Raw genomic sequence first — 16,387 nt, 5'->3', positions numbered from 1 at the left:
CCCCCCCACACACATGTTCCATGACACATGTGTGAGCATATGTGCAGTAAAACAAAGAAGTCAACAAATTATTTAATATTACATTAAAATCAATGTCTAAAATGCCTAGTCAATAGTCTTTATTGTATAAATTATAATTATGGTTCAAAACAATGAAAATATTTAGGAGAGAATATCAAAAACCTGCTGGTTGTAGTTATCACTTCTATTAAATATAAATTTAATACTGAAAGTGTATAATTATTTGAAAACAAGAAAACAGTGTGTCTCTGTCTCTGTGGAAACTGAGGGGCTGAAAGAAAAGAGTATACACTTCCATCCATATTTTCCTCTTATTTTCTTTTAGAGCTGACGTTTATCATTTTGAAGAAAAGCTTTTATTTCTGGTGACAAGCCATCTGGCAAAGAAAGATCTTGAGCGCAAATGCATATGAATAATGATTTTAGCATCTACTTGTGAATAGCAGGAGCCAGAATCCATTATAACTGTAGTCAAGTCATTACAGCTGTAGTTGTAGTATTTTGATGACACATTTTCTGGCAATATTTTTAATCTAACATGGAGGAGACAATGTTTAGGTCAAAAATTCCAATCGAACAGTATTCAAAGACTTTTCCTTCAATCCCTAACAGTTGAGAATAATTTAGGAAAGGGAAACTATGTACCAAATGTCCCATAGGAGCTTCAAAACTCAATTTCAGAACTGAATTATTCTTCACTCTTTTACACAATCATACCCAGAGTTTCCAGGGTTCCTGTTAGTGACATTTTTATTAATACATTCACCAATGGGAGAAATAGGTAATTTAACCTTCTTTCTTACTTTAAATGCCTAAGTAATCTTCATATTTAGTTTTGTAAATGTATCTTAAATAGATTTCTGCTATTCATGTCTACTGTCAAGCCCTTACTTGGATTATCATTGTCTTTCATCTGTTTGATGTTAGCATTCCCTTAAGTGGTTCCCATGTTCCAGGTGAGAACAATATTGTTTTAGGTACCATCTAAGTTTAGTTAGAAATGATTCATCAGTATAGGAAAACAGAAAAGACCATAAATTTTAGGGTGTCTTATTTCTCTTTCCTCTACTGATGTTGCTAAGGAACACTAAGATTTTTAAAATACCACAGAAGAAAGTCAGAAAAAAGCATAGATTCAAATTCCTCAACTCTACAGAATCCTAATAATCAAGCTTTTTTTCTCTTGACATTTGTGTTGAAAATGCTATTAATATTTTATATTTAACTCAGTCCTACAAAATAAAACTCTTCTAATCCCTATGGGTATCTAGAATTCAGAGACTATTATTTTTGAGGACAGAAATTTTAATGTCTTTTAGTAAATAAGACTCCAATAACATAAAATATTGTTCAAAATGCATAGCATTTCCAATTATCAATAGTTCCTAATGCAAAACTATTGAATATGTTTAAAATTCCATTCCTATTTGTTATATCATATGACATAATGAAGAGCAATAATACAAATTGAAAATGGTAGTTAACACTGAAATGGCAATTTTCTGTTCTAAGATTCAAGTCAAAGGTCTGTCTAAAGTTTACTCTGGAGAGGTGAACATTGTGATTCACTCCTCAGCAAGTAGAATTTGGGGGCTAATCATTGGGTTACAATTATTTTTATAGTAAGAACTCTCAGCTAAGAAATGTCACCTCATTTCTTTCCAAAAAATTGGTATTGAGGTAACCGGGCAGAGGCCATCTGGTGTCATCCTCCATAAAGGCCACAACTACAGCTATAAAGTGCATGTTCTTCTAAATTGTCCCCAAGGTTCCAACCAGGAAGTCATACATACATTTAGCAAAAAGTGTAATAATATATAATAACTATTCACATTCATTCAGTCACAAATTACCCATTTATATTAAATGAGTTATTGGTAGACTGATTATCTTAGCTTTTCAGAAAAAAAAATCATATCATTACTGACACTTTCTTGGATTGGGTAGAGACTTTATTCCACTCTCCTTATATTTCCCTCAGCAGAAACATTTCATTCAAAAAACACTAAAAGTTATCACCATATCTTTTCTAGTAGAATTTTTCCATAGAAGAGAAGCTCTTTGTGATTTATAAAATAATGGACTGTCCTCACCTTCCATTGAAAGGAAACACCGTTCCCTCAGCAGGGAAGGAGGCAGAGCTGACCTGTGGGCAACATGTGTGGTAAATTCTTAGAGTTTTCTCCCAAAACTCCTATTTAACCAAAATCAAAGTCAAGAGCCTATGTGTCATTACAATGCAAAATGGCCCCAATTCATATGTTCAATAAACCTAAGCTCTGAGTTATATCTGAAAGACCTAATATAATATTTTCATCATTATCATCTAAATCCCTTTTCCAACTCTAACAAGAAATATTTTAATGTACTTTAAATGGACATTTCAGAATATTTAAGACATGGCTGGAAAAAAATCAAAATGAACAGTAACTACAACTAATAGGTAAAAGGGGAAACTACACATAAAAATACTAAGCACAGTAAACACTCTCTCAATTCAATTCATTAAATAAAAGTAACTGCAGGGAAGCTTGGATTTTTATTGTGAATATATATCATTTTGTGTAACTGCTTTTATACTCTCCTGGGTGTTTGAATAGCCAAGTCAAGGATAATTATATACAAATGAATCAGAGGTCAGCTGCTGATAAATTTGGAAAATACAACAAAATCAAATTTAGAAGTTGTATAAAACAAAATAAGCAATTTATTGCTTGTTTTAGAGTACAAAATTGTACATGAAATGCAGAATATTCTACATATTAGTGAGATGAAGAACATCAAAACTCTCTTAAATATATTCACTGGTATCTGAGGTAGAAATAATGAACTGGTTCTAAAGACTGGCTGTGCTTAATTCTAATCACAGTGTCTAGATGTGACGCTAGAAAATAATTAAAATTCTGAGTCAGGTCTAGATCTGTGCACAGGAGTAAAATAAAAATCAGTCACTGAACAAGTAAAATATATTCAAATTTTCCCAGGAGAAATAAAATAGCCTCACCTGAGTAGAGGACAGACTACTCTAAAGAAATGTTACATAACCAAAAATCCACATAAGAACCCACATGGGTGATTTACGAAGCCAGAGGGAGATGCAAAGTGAACTGAAACTTGAAAATATGAGCAGGTGGGAAATAGTCATGAATATGAAAATAGATGAGGTGAATGTGAGAGTACCCTTCATTGTGTACCACCAGTAATGATTTAATCAAAATCCAGTAGATTTTTAAAGTCAGAACAAAGTATTCAAAAACACACCTTAAGAAATCATATAGAAAAAAACTCATGGTTTTAGGATGCAAAATATTCCTATTAAGGCCTTGCTAGTACATAATTTCAGGTTTGTTTTACACTCAATAGTTTATAAGAACCTGTAATTATGAAACAATAGAAAAATCTTGTAATGTAAAGTTGCTCCCCCGCCCATCAGGTGCAGCCATTTTCCCCGCCTCCCAATCACTTGTCAATCTGTGAACATCCTAGCTAGCTATTGGTTCATCAGTCAGCTTGCAAGTATCCTTCTCCGATATTGGTCCCCTGTTAGCCCGGAGGAATTCAACTGTTACTATAGCTTCCCCGCCATCTTTTTCCATTCTTCCATCTGTCCTTCTCACTTTTCTCTATCCTCCTGGCTTTCCACCCTCTCTAGCGCGCCCTTTCTTTTCCTTTCTCTTTTCCTCTCATTTTCTCTCTACCCTGCAGGGAGACACTTTGTTTGCTTAATAAACTCCCTTATGTGATTTCCCATGTCTGGCATTGGTTTCGTGGAAATTCCCTTACAAATCTCATGTTTAACTTAGAGATCTGAGGCACAGTGTTACTTACTCCAACTGCAGGAAACTTTCCAGTGAATTGTTTCATTTCTTCAATATGAGTGCCTCTGAATATGGTGAAATATTTGACAAAATTTTTCAAACCAAAAAAGCACTGCTTTTGGAAGTAAATAGCAAAAGATAAGTGGTTTAACTTATTTTTAGGTAGGAAACTAAATAACATGTAAAAAATAGTTAAAAAGATACAAAGGATTCAAATGGGAAAGAATAAAGGATGTCAGAAAATCTAACTAGTAGAGTAATATAGAATACAGTACTGGCCCAGAGTTTCACCTTCCCCAGTTTCAGTTACCTCAGGATTACTGTAATCCAAAATATGAAATGGAAAATTCCAGAAATAAATGCATTCATAAGTTTTAAATACCATGCTGATATACTGGTCTTGGAAATCAGGTTCAGGTCCTCCTCATTTCCCCTGGAAGATTACAAACACCTGAGAAACACTGAGGGCAGTGTAGAAAACATGTTTTATGTAAGGGACAGAACAGAGATAGTAGACTTCTCTGGAGAGAAGCTGGAACCTAGAATTTGTGTCTGAAGGAGTGTAGGAATGTGTCTTGTCTCTTTATAGATCTCAGGTTTCCTTTCCTGGCCTCCAACTCCTCTTCCTATCTTGCTTAAGTACCCAAAAGGCAGAAAAAAGAGTCACCCTGGAGATCCTCATTAGCAACTCCTTGTGTTGGGAGGAGGGATTCCCTGGAGATCTTGGTAACCAGTTGAGAGGGGGAAGGGCTCTGGAGGTAAGAACATTCCATTTCTTTCTCTCTGATAATTAGACACTATCTTTCTGACCCAGTCATTTCATTATCTATACTAACTGTCCTTTGTCCCTGTCTCCATGCCATTTTGAGTAGCATGATAAAATCTATCACAGTATATCATTATACTTCTTCTATTTTATCATTTAATATCATTGATAATCTCTTAGTATTCTAATTTATAAAGTAAACTTTATCAATGGTGTGTATATATAGAAAAAAAAACACACAGTTTATATGTTTTAATATTATCTGCATTTTCAGGCATCTGCTAAGCATTTTGGAACTTACCTTCCATGGATAAGAAGGGTCTATTGTTGTGTCCTGACTAATTGATGAATATGCTCCTGTAACATAAAGTGCCATGAATTACTCTAAGATAATGGGGTTTCCCAAAATATTGTAAATTTTTTCATGGCTCAAATATACTACTTTTTGTTTTGGTTTAATTTCTTACACTGATTTTTCAGGGTAAAGTAACAAAGGGGCTCTTACAAAACAGAATCCTGCATTTTTTTTAAAAACCCTACTTGTCTTTTTAGCACTGTTATTTAGACCATTAGATAATCTAATAATTTATTTCATAACAGAAAGAGTGCCTGTACCAAATTAAATTTAATTAAATCATGACATTTCATCCTTCTGGAAGCAAAAATGTTTGGCATAGCATTAGGTGAAATTGCTCAATTATTCTTGAAGTGACTCATCAATAGTATTATGTTAGTGATGATTTAGAGATTTCTTTCCTAAAAGATAGTCAATGTTAAATATATTTATTATTATTCTTCATATATTTTATTCCTATAGCTTTTTGAGAAAAGACTGATCTGGGTGTTTGGGAAGCTACTTTCCTTCCAAGTCCTCTACACACACACACACACACACACACACACACACACACACACATTCAACCTTTGGTTCTTCATACAAAGCTGGCTTAGCTGGTGTGAGTTGGCTCAGAAATGTTGCTGAAAGTCCGGTCCTTTTCCCCAATGCCAATTAATGCCAAAATTTAATAATGACGACATGGTTTTTGAGAAAAAGGAGCAAGTTGTTTTATTTCTTTGCTCGCAAAGGAGAAACTCAGGGGAATCCTATCCCTGAGGCTGTGATTCTGCCCATCAGGAGGAACAGAGGATTTTAAAGGAAATCTTCAAGGGCTACATTCCAGGTGTGCCCCAACAGGGGGTCCCAGGGCACCCTGATGGTGTGTTAACATTCACTTGTTAATTTGGGAGCTATTCACTTCCTAGATCCTCTGGCAGATATTTCCTTCCTGTGGAGAACAGGTAACTCAGGGTAATCTTGTTCCCTGCCCAGTAGGTTAGGAAGGGGGAGAAGGAGAAGAGAAAAAGGAAAACCTGTCCCCTTTAAAAATAAGCCTCAGAACTACATTCAAAAGGTGAAATGGACCACTGTAAGCTGCTAGTTGAGATTTTTCTTGCCTAAGAGTCTTCCTATACCGTGCAACTTCCATTGCTACATTGTCACACAAAAATCTCTCATTCAGTGCCTCTGTAAATAAATGAGGGTTATTTATGGTGGATGCCTCTGAATTGAAAAGTTAAATGAACACACTCCATCAGTGTGTTGAATAAGCTATGCAATAATATAGTACATGTTTTATAACCTATCTGTTGATAATTTTTCCCCAGTAAATCTTACCTTACATTGCACATAAGGCTCTGATGATGTGTGTCTTTACTAACTACTACACAGGACAAGTAATGAACATACAAACATGCATTCCAGTTTTCTCAGTGCTATTTAGTTTTTAAAGTAGTGCCTGCCAAATTCCACACACCACACCATGGTGGAAAGGAAGCATTCCTACCAGGAACAGTAGCAGGTTATAGGGAATGATGGTGACTTGAGTTTCTGCTATTTTCCAAGTTACAGCTATGAAGTCAAAGACTGAGGGTCTTCCAGAGGGGCTGCTGAGATACCTTTTCTGACTCTGAAGAGGACAGTGTAGGTGTGATAGCTACTAGTTCCAGAGCAAGTAAGTTAGCCACAGTTTGTGCCAGTCAGGATTCCATCAAGTCCTCAAGGAGGTTTGCTCCTGATTCTGGGGGTAGTGAGGCAGCAACAGAAGAGACTGTCAGTCACCACCATACACACACACACACCCACACCCACACACATACCCACACACACACACAAGTAAGGGACAATTGGAAATAGCAGATAATCTTTCAGCAATGAATGTCCTCAAACATTCAGGACATTGGAAAAAAGGTGGGTTTTGCTATCAAAGGCAACCCTCAAGTAGTAAGAACAGTATCAGAAAAAAAGAAGGCCTGACTATTTGGAACTCAGAAAATTCCTGCAAGAGCCTGGCGTGGTGGTGCATGCACATGATTACAGTAAATTGAGAGACTGAAATATGAAGATGTATGTTTGAGGCTAGCTTTAGCAACTTAGTGAGACCTTGCCTCAAAAATAAAAGCAGGGTTAGGGATGTAGTTGAATGGTAATGTTCCACACTGGGTTACATCCCCCAGTATCAAAAAAAAAAAAAAAAAAGAAAAAAGAAAGAAAACTCCTCCAAGAATAAATGTGCTTTAGAGATGACAGTTGGGATACTGCTAAATCAAATGGACCAGCCAAGCACACAGAGATGAGGACTCAAAGCACAATCAAGCAGATGGTCTGATGCAAACACCCAGAATGGACTTGGCTGTTCCATGGAGCAAAAATTAGACAAGCCAATTTCTGAGATTTAGAGAATTAACACAATAAATGAGGCAAATATAAGAACCAGGTCAGAGAAAAATCTCTGCTCTTCTTTCTGGTGATACAAGGTGGGTGTTATAAACATTTCTCAACTAACTAGAGAACAGAGCTGACATAGTGCTTAGTTTATTTTTGTGTCTGGCTTGTCATTTCTATTCTTTTGTTCAGCTATAAAATTATATAAAAGTTCTAAATGCTGAATTGTATAGACACATGTTGCTTGGCTACCAGTATTGCAGACTCTGCTTTTGACTACTACGAAAGTTGGCAAATGATACCAAGTGGTCTATGCTCAGAAAGCCTGCTAAGAATGCAGAGTTCCAACCATGTCTCAGTTCAGAAGAAGAAAACCTATTGGGTCTTCTTAGTAATGAATTCATATGCTGAAAGTCCTAAACCCCAGTAGCTCAGAATGTGACCATATTTGGAAATGGGATCTTTACAGAGGCAATCAAGTCAAGTTGAGATCATTCAGGTGGTCCTAGTCAAAGGTGACCAGTGTCTTTTTAAACAGGAGAAATGTGGACACTGATGTAAACTCAGGAAAGACATCATGTGAAGTTTAAAGGTCTGATGCTTCATTAAGTGAAGGAACATCAAAGATTACAAGTAATCCCCCAGAAACTACATCAGAGGCAGGGAACAGCTTCTTCTAGACTCACAAATGGAATCGACTCTGCAAACATAGCCTTCAGAATTATGAATAGATAGAATTCTGGTATTTAAGCCATCCCTCTGATACTTTGTTACAGTAATCCTTGCAGACAAATATATTTTTTCACTCACAAAATTTAGTACAGGAGGAAGCTATATGCAATGCTCTTTCTAGCTTTCAGAGCTTTCACTGGCCAGGACTGCAAAAGCTTCAATAGAAAGTCTCTACCATTTTATCTTTGTAACTGGACATCAAAGCAGTATTGCTGCTGCGACTAACACTTGTAAGCAGTCATGAGCACTGATTGTGATTTGTTTCTACATTACTCTGTGAAGAAAACCAAACTAATTTTGCCTTACCTATTACAAAACTTTGTTCTTATGAGATCATCAATGATACATCATCGAAACACTGGGTAAACCCAAGTAGAGCATGAACTGCTGGTTCAGGCAATCTGTTACAGCTTTATTTAAATTTAGGAGAAAGTGATTCCCTTTTTTTTTTTTTTCTAATATGAGCATATAAAGAAAGAAGCTGAAATATCAGCCAATTGTTCCCACACAATTCAGTGTATTTTGCTTCATAAACCTTCACTTCTGAATGTTTTATAACTTCCCGTGTTCTCTTCTTTGTTCAACCAGTTAGAGATGTGTTATTCAATATAAATACTTAAAGATTTTCTAGATATCTCATTATTACTATTTACCAATTTCAATCTATTGTGTTCGGATAAAATACTCTATTTGACAGCCTCATTTGAAATTTTTTGAGAATTATTCAATGATTCAACTTACCATCTGGCTTTATATATGTTCCATGAGAATTTGAAAATAATGTATAATTTGAATGTTTAGTTGGAGGACTCAATAATACCAATGAAGTTAAGGAGATTGATAGTACACAAATTTCTACCCTTAATGATTTTTTGAAATAGAGAATTTTAAATTTATATCTATAATGTATGGAGTATATCTTCTTATTTTCCTTGGTGTTGTCGGGTTTTGCTGTTTATATATCAAAATTGTTATTAAACCCACACACATTTGGAATTGTTATGTCTTTTTGATTACCTGTTCCTTTTATATGTAGGATGTTTTCTTCTTCCTCATTGGATATATTAATTCTACTCCACCATTTTTATAATTTTGTTGCACTTTTTCTTTCCATCTTCTCACTTTCAACTCAAGTCCTTGTATTTGAAGATCCACCATTGTTAGCATAAACTTTAATTTATCTACAAGTGCCTTTCACTTAAATTTTATGTTCACTGGCTAGGGCATTCTACATTGATGATTTTGGGTTTTCTTTACTCTTTCAAAACTAGATAGCATTTTCTATTGGCCCCAACTGTTTCTGGTACATCAGCTGTTATATTTTTTCTTGATCTTCTAATTTGGCATATCTTTTTACCTTGTGTTGTTTTTGATGCTTTTTTATCTTTAGTGTTCATCAGTTTGAGCAGTGTAACTAGGTATTGTTTTCTTTATATTTAATCTGTTATTTATTTTTTTAAATTCCTGGGTCTGTAAATTCTTTCTGAGTAGTTATGACTAGCCCATTCCTGGGCCATAATAGAGAGATCATAACACTGAAAGAGAAGTCATGACCAATGACTCCCATCTTACAAAAGATTCTTTAAAACCTGAATTCCCATAAATCAAGACAAATCTTAGTTCTCTTGTTAAATAAAAATGATAATTCCTATCCAGGAAAATAATACACCAAAACACATTTAAAAAGTTGCTCTCAATTATGCACAGAGGTGTTTCTAGTATAATAATAATTATTATTTTGAAACATTGATGGGTTTTGCTTGTAATATTTGACACCTAAATCGATTTTATAAGTAACGGATAAAAGCTTATATCTGGGCTGTGTTAAAACAGAGTACTAAGGCCATGCCTCTAAATGGTAAAAAATGGCTGATATTCCAATTTATCAGGGGATTTTTTTTTTTTTTTTTTTTTTTTTGGTACCAGCGATTGAACCCAGGAGTGCTTACCCACTGGCTCATATCCCTCAGTCCTTTTTTAAATTTTTTTTTTAAATTTTGAGATAAGGTCTCTTTAAGTTACTTAAGGCCTTGCTAAATGGCTAAGGCTGGCTTTGAACTCATGATCCTCCTGCCTCAACCTTCTGAGTTGCTGTGATTACAGGTGTTCACCACCATGCCCTACACTTTTTATTTTTATACTATTCTTAACTATAGAATGGGATTTCTTACTGTTAGTCTATTGATATTTTGGATTAATTATTTCTTTGGAAGACTATTGTGAACATTGTAGGGTATTTAGTATCCTTCCTCCCTGTACTTACTTGGTGTAAATAAATACCCCACCAGTTCCAACTTTAAATGTCTCCAGACACTGAGATATGTCCCCTCTAGGCAAAATTTTTCCTAGCTGATAACCATTTCTATTGTGCATACCTCTATAAGAGTGACTAAAATGTACACAGATTTTCTGAGGTGTGTTTTGTTTTGGTTTTGGTTCTGTGTTTTAGGCTTTCTTTTTTGTTTTGTTGTCTCCTTTCTTCTTTGGTCTTTTTTTTTTTTTTTTTTTTTTTTTAATGTGTGCGCTTATGCACATGCACACAAGGAGGGTTTTATTACTAACCCCTGAGTAAGACAACTGTTCTACCCAATTCTGAAATGCTTAATCTTGAATTTGATCTTTATATTATGCTTGTAAATGCTTATATGAAATGTTATACCTAGAAAAATCTCTTCGAAGAGTAAATAAAATATGCTAACCACCATCTCTTCTGTAGCCCACTAAATCTGTATTGTGATTCATCACATTAGTGGAACCACCAAAGATGATTAGAATGACCAACATGGAATTTTTCTGACTCATGCAATTAACATCTATACCAGCCTTCTCAGTAATAACCTCTATGTGAACAGCTGATTATTACCATAGAGTAATAACCTCTATAAACACACACAAAATCATACCTTCTCAGCTGATTTTCTATGTCACTTATAAAGAGATTATCAAAGTAAACAGAATCAAAGCAAACCTCTCAGTTTTTATTCTTTTACTTTGGTAAGTAAATACCTATTATTGTTTGCATGGTGGAAACCTGGGTAAACATGAACATTTAAGTGATACTACAGCTCCCATCCTCTACCTCCAGATACTATATGTGGTGAAAAAAATGGTGAAGGTTAAATTTCTATGAAACTCATTACTACAAAAGGGAACACTAACAGTCTGTTTCATTCATGAGATTCTAAAACATCCAATGCTAGGAAATATTAGCTCATCAGGAAGAGGTGGTGTGTTAGTCAGGTTTTAGTCACAGTGACCAAAATACCTAAAAAGAACAACTTTAGAGGAAGAAAGATTTACCTTGGCTCATAGTTTCAGAGGTTTCAGTCCAGGCTTGACTGGCTCCCAGGCAGTAAACTAAAGACTGTGGCAGAGAAAATCTGCTTAGTGTAGGCAACTGGAAGTAGAGACATAGAGAGAGGTAGTAACGGGCCAGGGAGAAGACATAGTCCCCACCCCCACTCCTGAGACTGCTTCCTACAACCATGCCCATGTGCTTATAGTTTTTACCTCTCCAGTCGTCCATTCAAATTATCAATTTATCAAATGTATTATTCTAATGTTGAGGCTGCAGTCCTCATGATTCAATAATTTCCCCAAACCCTAGATATTTTTGCATTAGGAACCAACACATGAGCTATCGAGGGACATTCCACATCTAATCCTTAACAGGTGGTAAACATTTCTCTTCTTTGTTTACATATATAAATAAAAGTAACCCATCTGTTCTCTGTGATTTTCCCAAGCAATAGCTCATAATATTACTTCCTTAAAATGTTGTCTATATCAGATCTAAGCTTCATGAGAACTTATTGGTTCTTACATCCCAGAAATGACTGAAAACCTGCTATATCCTGAACTGAGACAAGAGTAACAGGGTAAAAGGATAATCCTGAAAAAGTTTAGGGATAAACTAAGGAGAGATGGATCTGGATTGTCCTGGAGGCTTTTTTCCTTCCTTCCTTTGGTAGATTAATAAAGTGCCGATTCAGCAGGTCTGAGCTGGCACAATGGAAGAACAGGCTGACACCAGCCACTGCTCTTGGGAAGTTCTTCATATCTATCAGGTCACCTCAGCCAGAGGACTTTCATTCTTTCATTTTCATGTATTTGCATAGCTTTTTCCTATTTGTTAACCTAGTACATATATCAATTATTATTAAAGTCAGTGTTTCTCAACTAAAAGGTTGACTGTGGTAAAGTCAGTGCATCTATTCTTGGCCAAAGTAGTGAGAGGAAAGAAAACTTAATATTGTGATATTCCTCTACTTAAACTTCATGTAAGTTTTTTATGAATACAGACTATTTTATAGCCACTATGTGTGACTAATGGTACCCATCTGTAACTCCTTATTAGAATATTATTCTAGAGCATCATATAATATTCACACTGCTTATCAAGTTATACATTAGGTCAGTCATATACTACCATTATTTAAAGTAGCTGAGGTTGTGGCTAAGTGGCAGAACACTTACCTAGCACATGCAAGCCACTGGGTTTGATGCTCGGCACCACATATAAATAAAAAAAATAAAGGTCCATTGCCAACTAAAAAATATCTTAAAAAATAAATAAAATAGTTAATACGTTGGAACTCTAAAATATCATGAATGCAATCAAGAACAACTTCCAATCTCTTATCCTTTTGGCAGTGTAGTTGAGGGCATGTTTAGCAGGCCCAAGGCTCTGGGTTTAATCCCTAGAACCAAAATATTTCTCATATAATCATATATTTACAGATTAAAACTATATTTCATGACATTTCAATTAATTCCTAAAATACTCATGGACTTCTATACTGGTATTATCATTAAAAGTCTTTTTAGAAAAAGTTTGAGACTGATTTGATAATATATTCTTTATAATTAAGATTCTGAACTAGTAAAGAAATTTGAAAAAGGAAATGCAACCCAATTATGAATTCAAATACAAATTCAGGGTTTTTTTTCCTAATATAAAATTTTTATTTAATAAAATATTTCCAAAATTGTTTCTGTCACAAGTATAATTTTAGTATATTATTGTTTCAAATAATTTAACAGCCTTTTGTTCTTAATAAGCAAGTGCTTGGTAATGCACAGTAATGGAGTTTAATAAAATTCCTATGTAAATGGTACATTTTTATGCTGAAGTCATACAGAATGATTAGAAGGTTTATTCCAGAGTATTTATTGCAAAACTTCACTTATGTAAAATTTTAGAGAAGACAAAAATATAAGAATGATGACTACAAGTGGAATTTTGGAATTGGGATTGATTTATAAGGGGTATGAACTTTTTTGATAATGGTAATATGTATATAACTTTCCAGGTGATTTGGTTGTATAGGTGGAATTATCTATCTGAAGACAGAGAAGAAAAACTTAAGATTTAAGCATTTTTACTTCCTTAAAAGAAAAGTACATGGGTTCAAATTAATCACATGAATCCTGGGATATGTATGGAGATGTTAGCTAATGTGTGCAATTTACCCTGAAATGCATCCAATATAAATTAAAATGATAGATATGTAAATGTTAGAATCTTTGTGCTGGACATATGATTTTTCATGGCAAAATTATTTTAACTTGGCTATACTTGAAGAAGTATTCATTACAAAATATTGGGAAATAAAATGAAATGAGAAAAATAAATAAAAATCAGAATTGAAAGCTAAATGCAAACTTCTCAGCAAGAATAATATATAATACAGCTACCAACAATAACAACAACAACAAAATCCATCACTCAGATCTGATAGCTGAGAAGCAAACTATTAATGCCTTGTAGGATTAGTTGATGTGATTAATTAGCACAATCAGCTTGGAAATTATTATTATAATAAGAAAAATCTAAGATGAAATGCCTGTATCAATTTTTCCACTACAAGAATCATTCTCAAAAAGTACTAATATGCAGGAAAGCAATTCTTTCAAGTACTACACAGAATACTACTAATATAAAAATGTGACCTATTTGAAATCCAAGGAGAAATATAGCAAATGTAAAATTGCCTTTCTATAAATCAGACCTTTTTATTTTATTCCATTCTGTTAAGATCATGAGTTCCTTTTAATTAGAAGTATTCATTAGATCCTTGAAATTTTTCACTGACAGTAAATTGGGTATTGCAACACAGAATTTCACATAGAACACACACATTTTAAATTCCCTGATTCTTAAAAGATTTATGTTATAATTCAGTTACCCCTTAATTTATGATGACTGTCCAATTGTTTAGCTGTTACATTTTCCTGTTGGTAAAATAATTAAAGCATCTGATATAATTATCCCTCTAACAAATCTATTCATATTCACTTCTAATATACCTCTAATAAACTAAAATTTCTGTAAAAGTAACAAAATTTCATGCTGTGTATATCAATCTGTAAAATATTAATTTGGGTATGTAGAGTATATTTTATCTTAATTATTTAAAACCATGACTAAAGATCTACACTAATGTATCTAGTCTCTTTGCTTGACAATTTTATCACTAGTCCTTTTAAAGTCTCATCACACTTTTATTCCATTTAATTTCTTCCTGCTCCATTAGTAATTATATATTTTAAAAAACTACATCCCAGGAAGAGAAAATTTAAGAAATAGTCACTGGAAACCATTAAAATATGATTAATAGATCTGTATCCTTGAGATTATTATTTACTAATTTTGGTTATAGATATCCAGTAATTATAGTTTAAACAGACATCCTCGATGATTCAAATAAACACAAAAACTTAAATCAGAATTTTAAAACAATTTCAACATATGTGTGTGCCCTAATTAAAACAACTAAGGGCTTTCAAGACACCGCTGTCACCTGTGATCGTTCTCTGTCAGTCATAGTCAGCTCCACCATGTTCTTCAACATCACTGTCAATGGCAATCCCTTAGGCCACATTTCCTTTGAGCTATTTGCAGACAAACTTCCAAAGACAGCAGAAAATTTTCATGCTGAGTACTGGAGAGAAAGGATTTGGTTACAAGTGTTCCTGCTTTCACAGAATTGTTCGAGGATTTATGTATACAGGGTGGTGATTTCACATGCCATAATGGCACTGGTAGCAAGTCTTTCTATGGGGAGAAGTTTGATGATGAGAAAACTTCAACCTAGGCATGCAGGCCCTGGCATCTTGTCTATGACAAATGATTCCCAGTTTTTCATCTGCACTGCCAAGGTTGAGTGGTTGGATGGCAAGCATGTGGTCTTTGGGAGGGTGAAAAGGCATGAACATTGTCAAAGCGTGGAGCACTTTGGGTCTAGGAATGGCAATACCATCAAATTTACCATTATCGACTGTGGACAACTCTGATACATTTGACTTGTGTTTATCTTAACCACTAAACCATTCCTATGTAACTCAGGAGAGCACCCCTCCACCCCTTCTGCTCCCAATGTCCCAAAATCTTTGTGCTCTTGCTGCAGTTCTTTTGGTTCCATATTTTCCATATTTCCCTTCCAAGTCTAGCTGGACTACAGAATTAAGTTTAGAATTATGAGTAAAGACTAAATAACAACAAAAAACAAGGTATCGTTACACCCATCAATAAATAATTCTGTTAATGAATAGGTCTTATATTCTGGTTTAGTCTGTGGAAATGACTGAAGTAAATTAATTAAAGTAGCCTAGTTTAAAATAAGTAAAATACTAGTCACTACCACCCAACTCTTTCTTAAGTCAAATATCTCAAAACTCCTAATGATCTGAGGTGAAATAGGTCTATATTCCCAGTGTGATAGGAGAGAGATTAGAATTAATTAAGCAATGATGACAGATATTGGCATAAAATTTACTATAATAATTATTCCAGCCAAAATATACCTATACTAATTATTGAAGTATCAAAATTTTTGATATTCTTCCAATTGGCATGTATTTGAGTTAGTATTTTAACACCACTTTGAAACTGCAGTCATTCCTCCTTATTGTTGGTGAATTGGTTCCAGGACCACCCACAGATGCTCAAAATCAGCAGATGCTCCAGTCCCTTATATAAAATGGCGTGGATTTGCATCTTACCTATACACAAGCTTACATATATTAAAATTATTTCTAAATTATTTATAAATACCTAATATAATGTAAATGTATAGTTTGCAGAATGTTGACAAGTAAAAGCCAGTATGTGTTCAGTATACAGATTATAATTGACACATGGTAATTGTATACTATGGAGTAAAGTGTGATATTTCAATGCCTGTATACAATGTCTAATGATTAGATCAGTATGAATGGCATAGGTACAACCTCAGACATATGTCATTTCTTTGCAGTGGAACCATTAAGACGTCTTTCTATTAGCTATTTTGAAATACAAAATTAATTACTGCTAATGATAACTGT

The 16,387-nt window shown here is 34.2% G+C and overlaps 1 pseudogene; it reads left to right on the top strand.

Annotated features, from left to right (window-relative positions):
• Window positions 1–3,089: 3,089 nt before the first annotated feature.
• LOC124993573 (peptidyl-prolyl cis-trans isomerase A-like) lies at window positions 3,090–15,355 on the top strand (annotated as a pseudogene).
• The last annotated feature ends 1,032 nt before the right edge of the window (window positions 15,356–16,387 follow it).

This window comes from Sciurus carolinensis, chromosome 9 (assembly GCF_902686445.1).
Source record: "Sciurus carolinensis chromosome 9, mSciCar1.2, whole genome shotgun sequence".
Taxonomy (NCBI): Eukaryota; Metazoa; Chordata; class Mammalia; order Rodentia; family Sciuridae; genus Sciurus; species Sciurus carolinensis.
The sequence above is the reverse complement of the archived record's forward strand: the minus strand, read 5'-3'. Positions and strand labels throughout refer to the sequence as shown.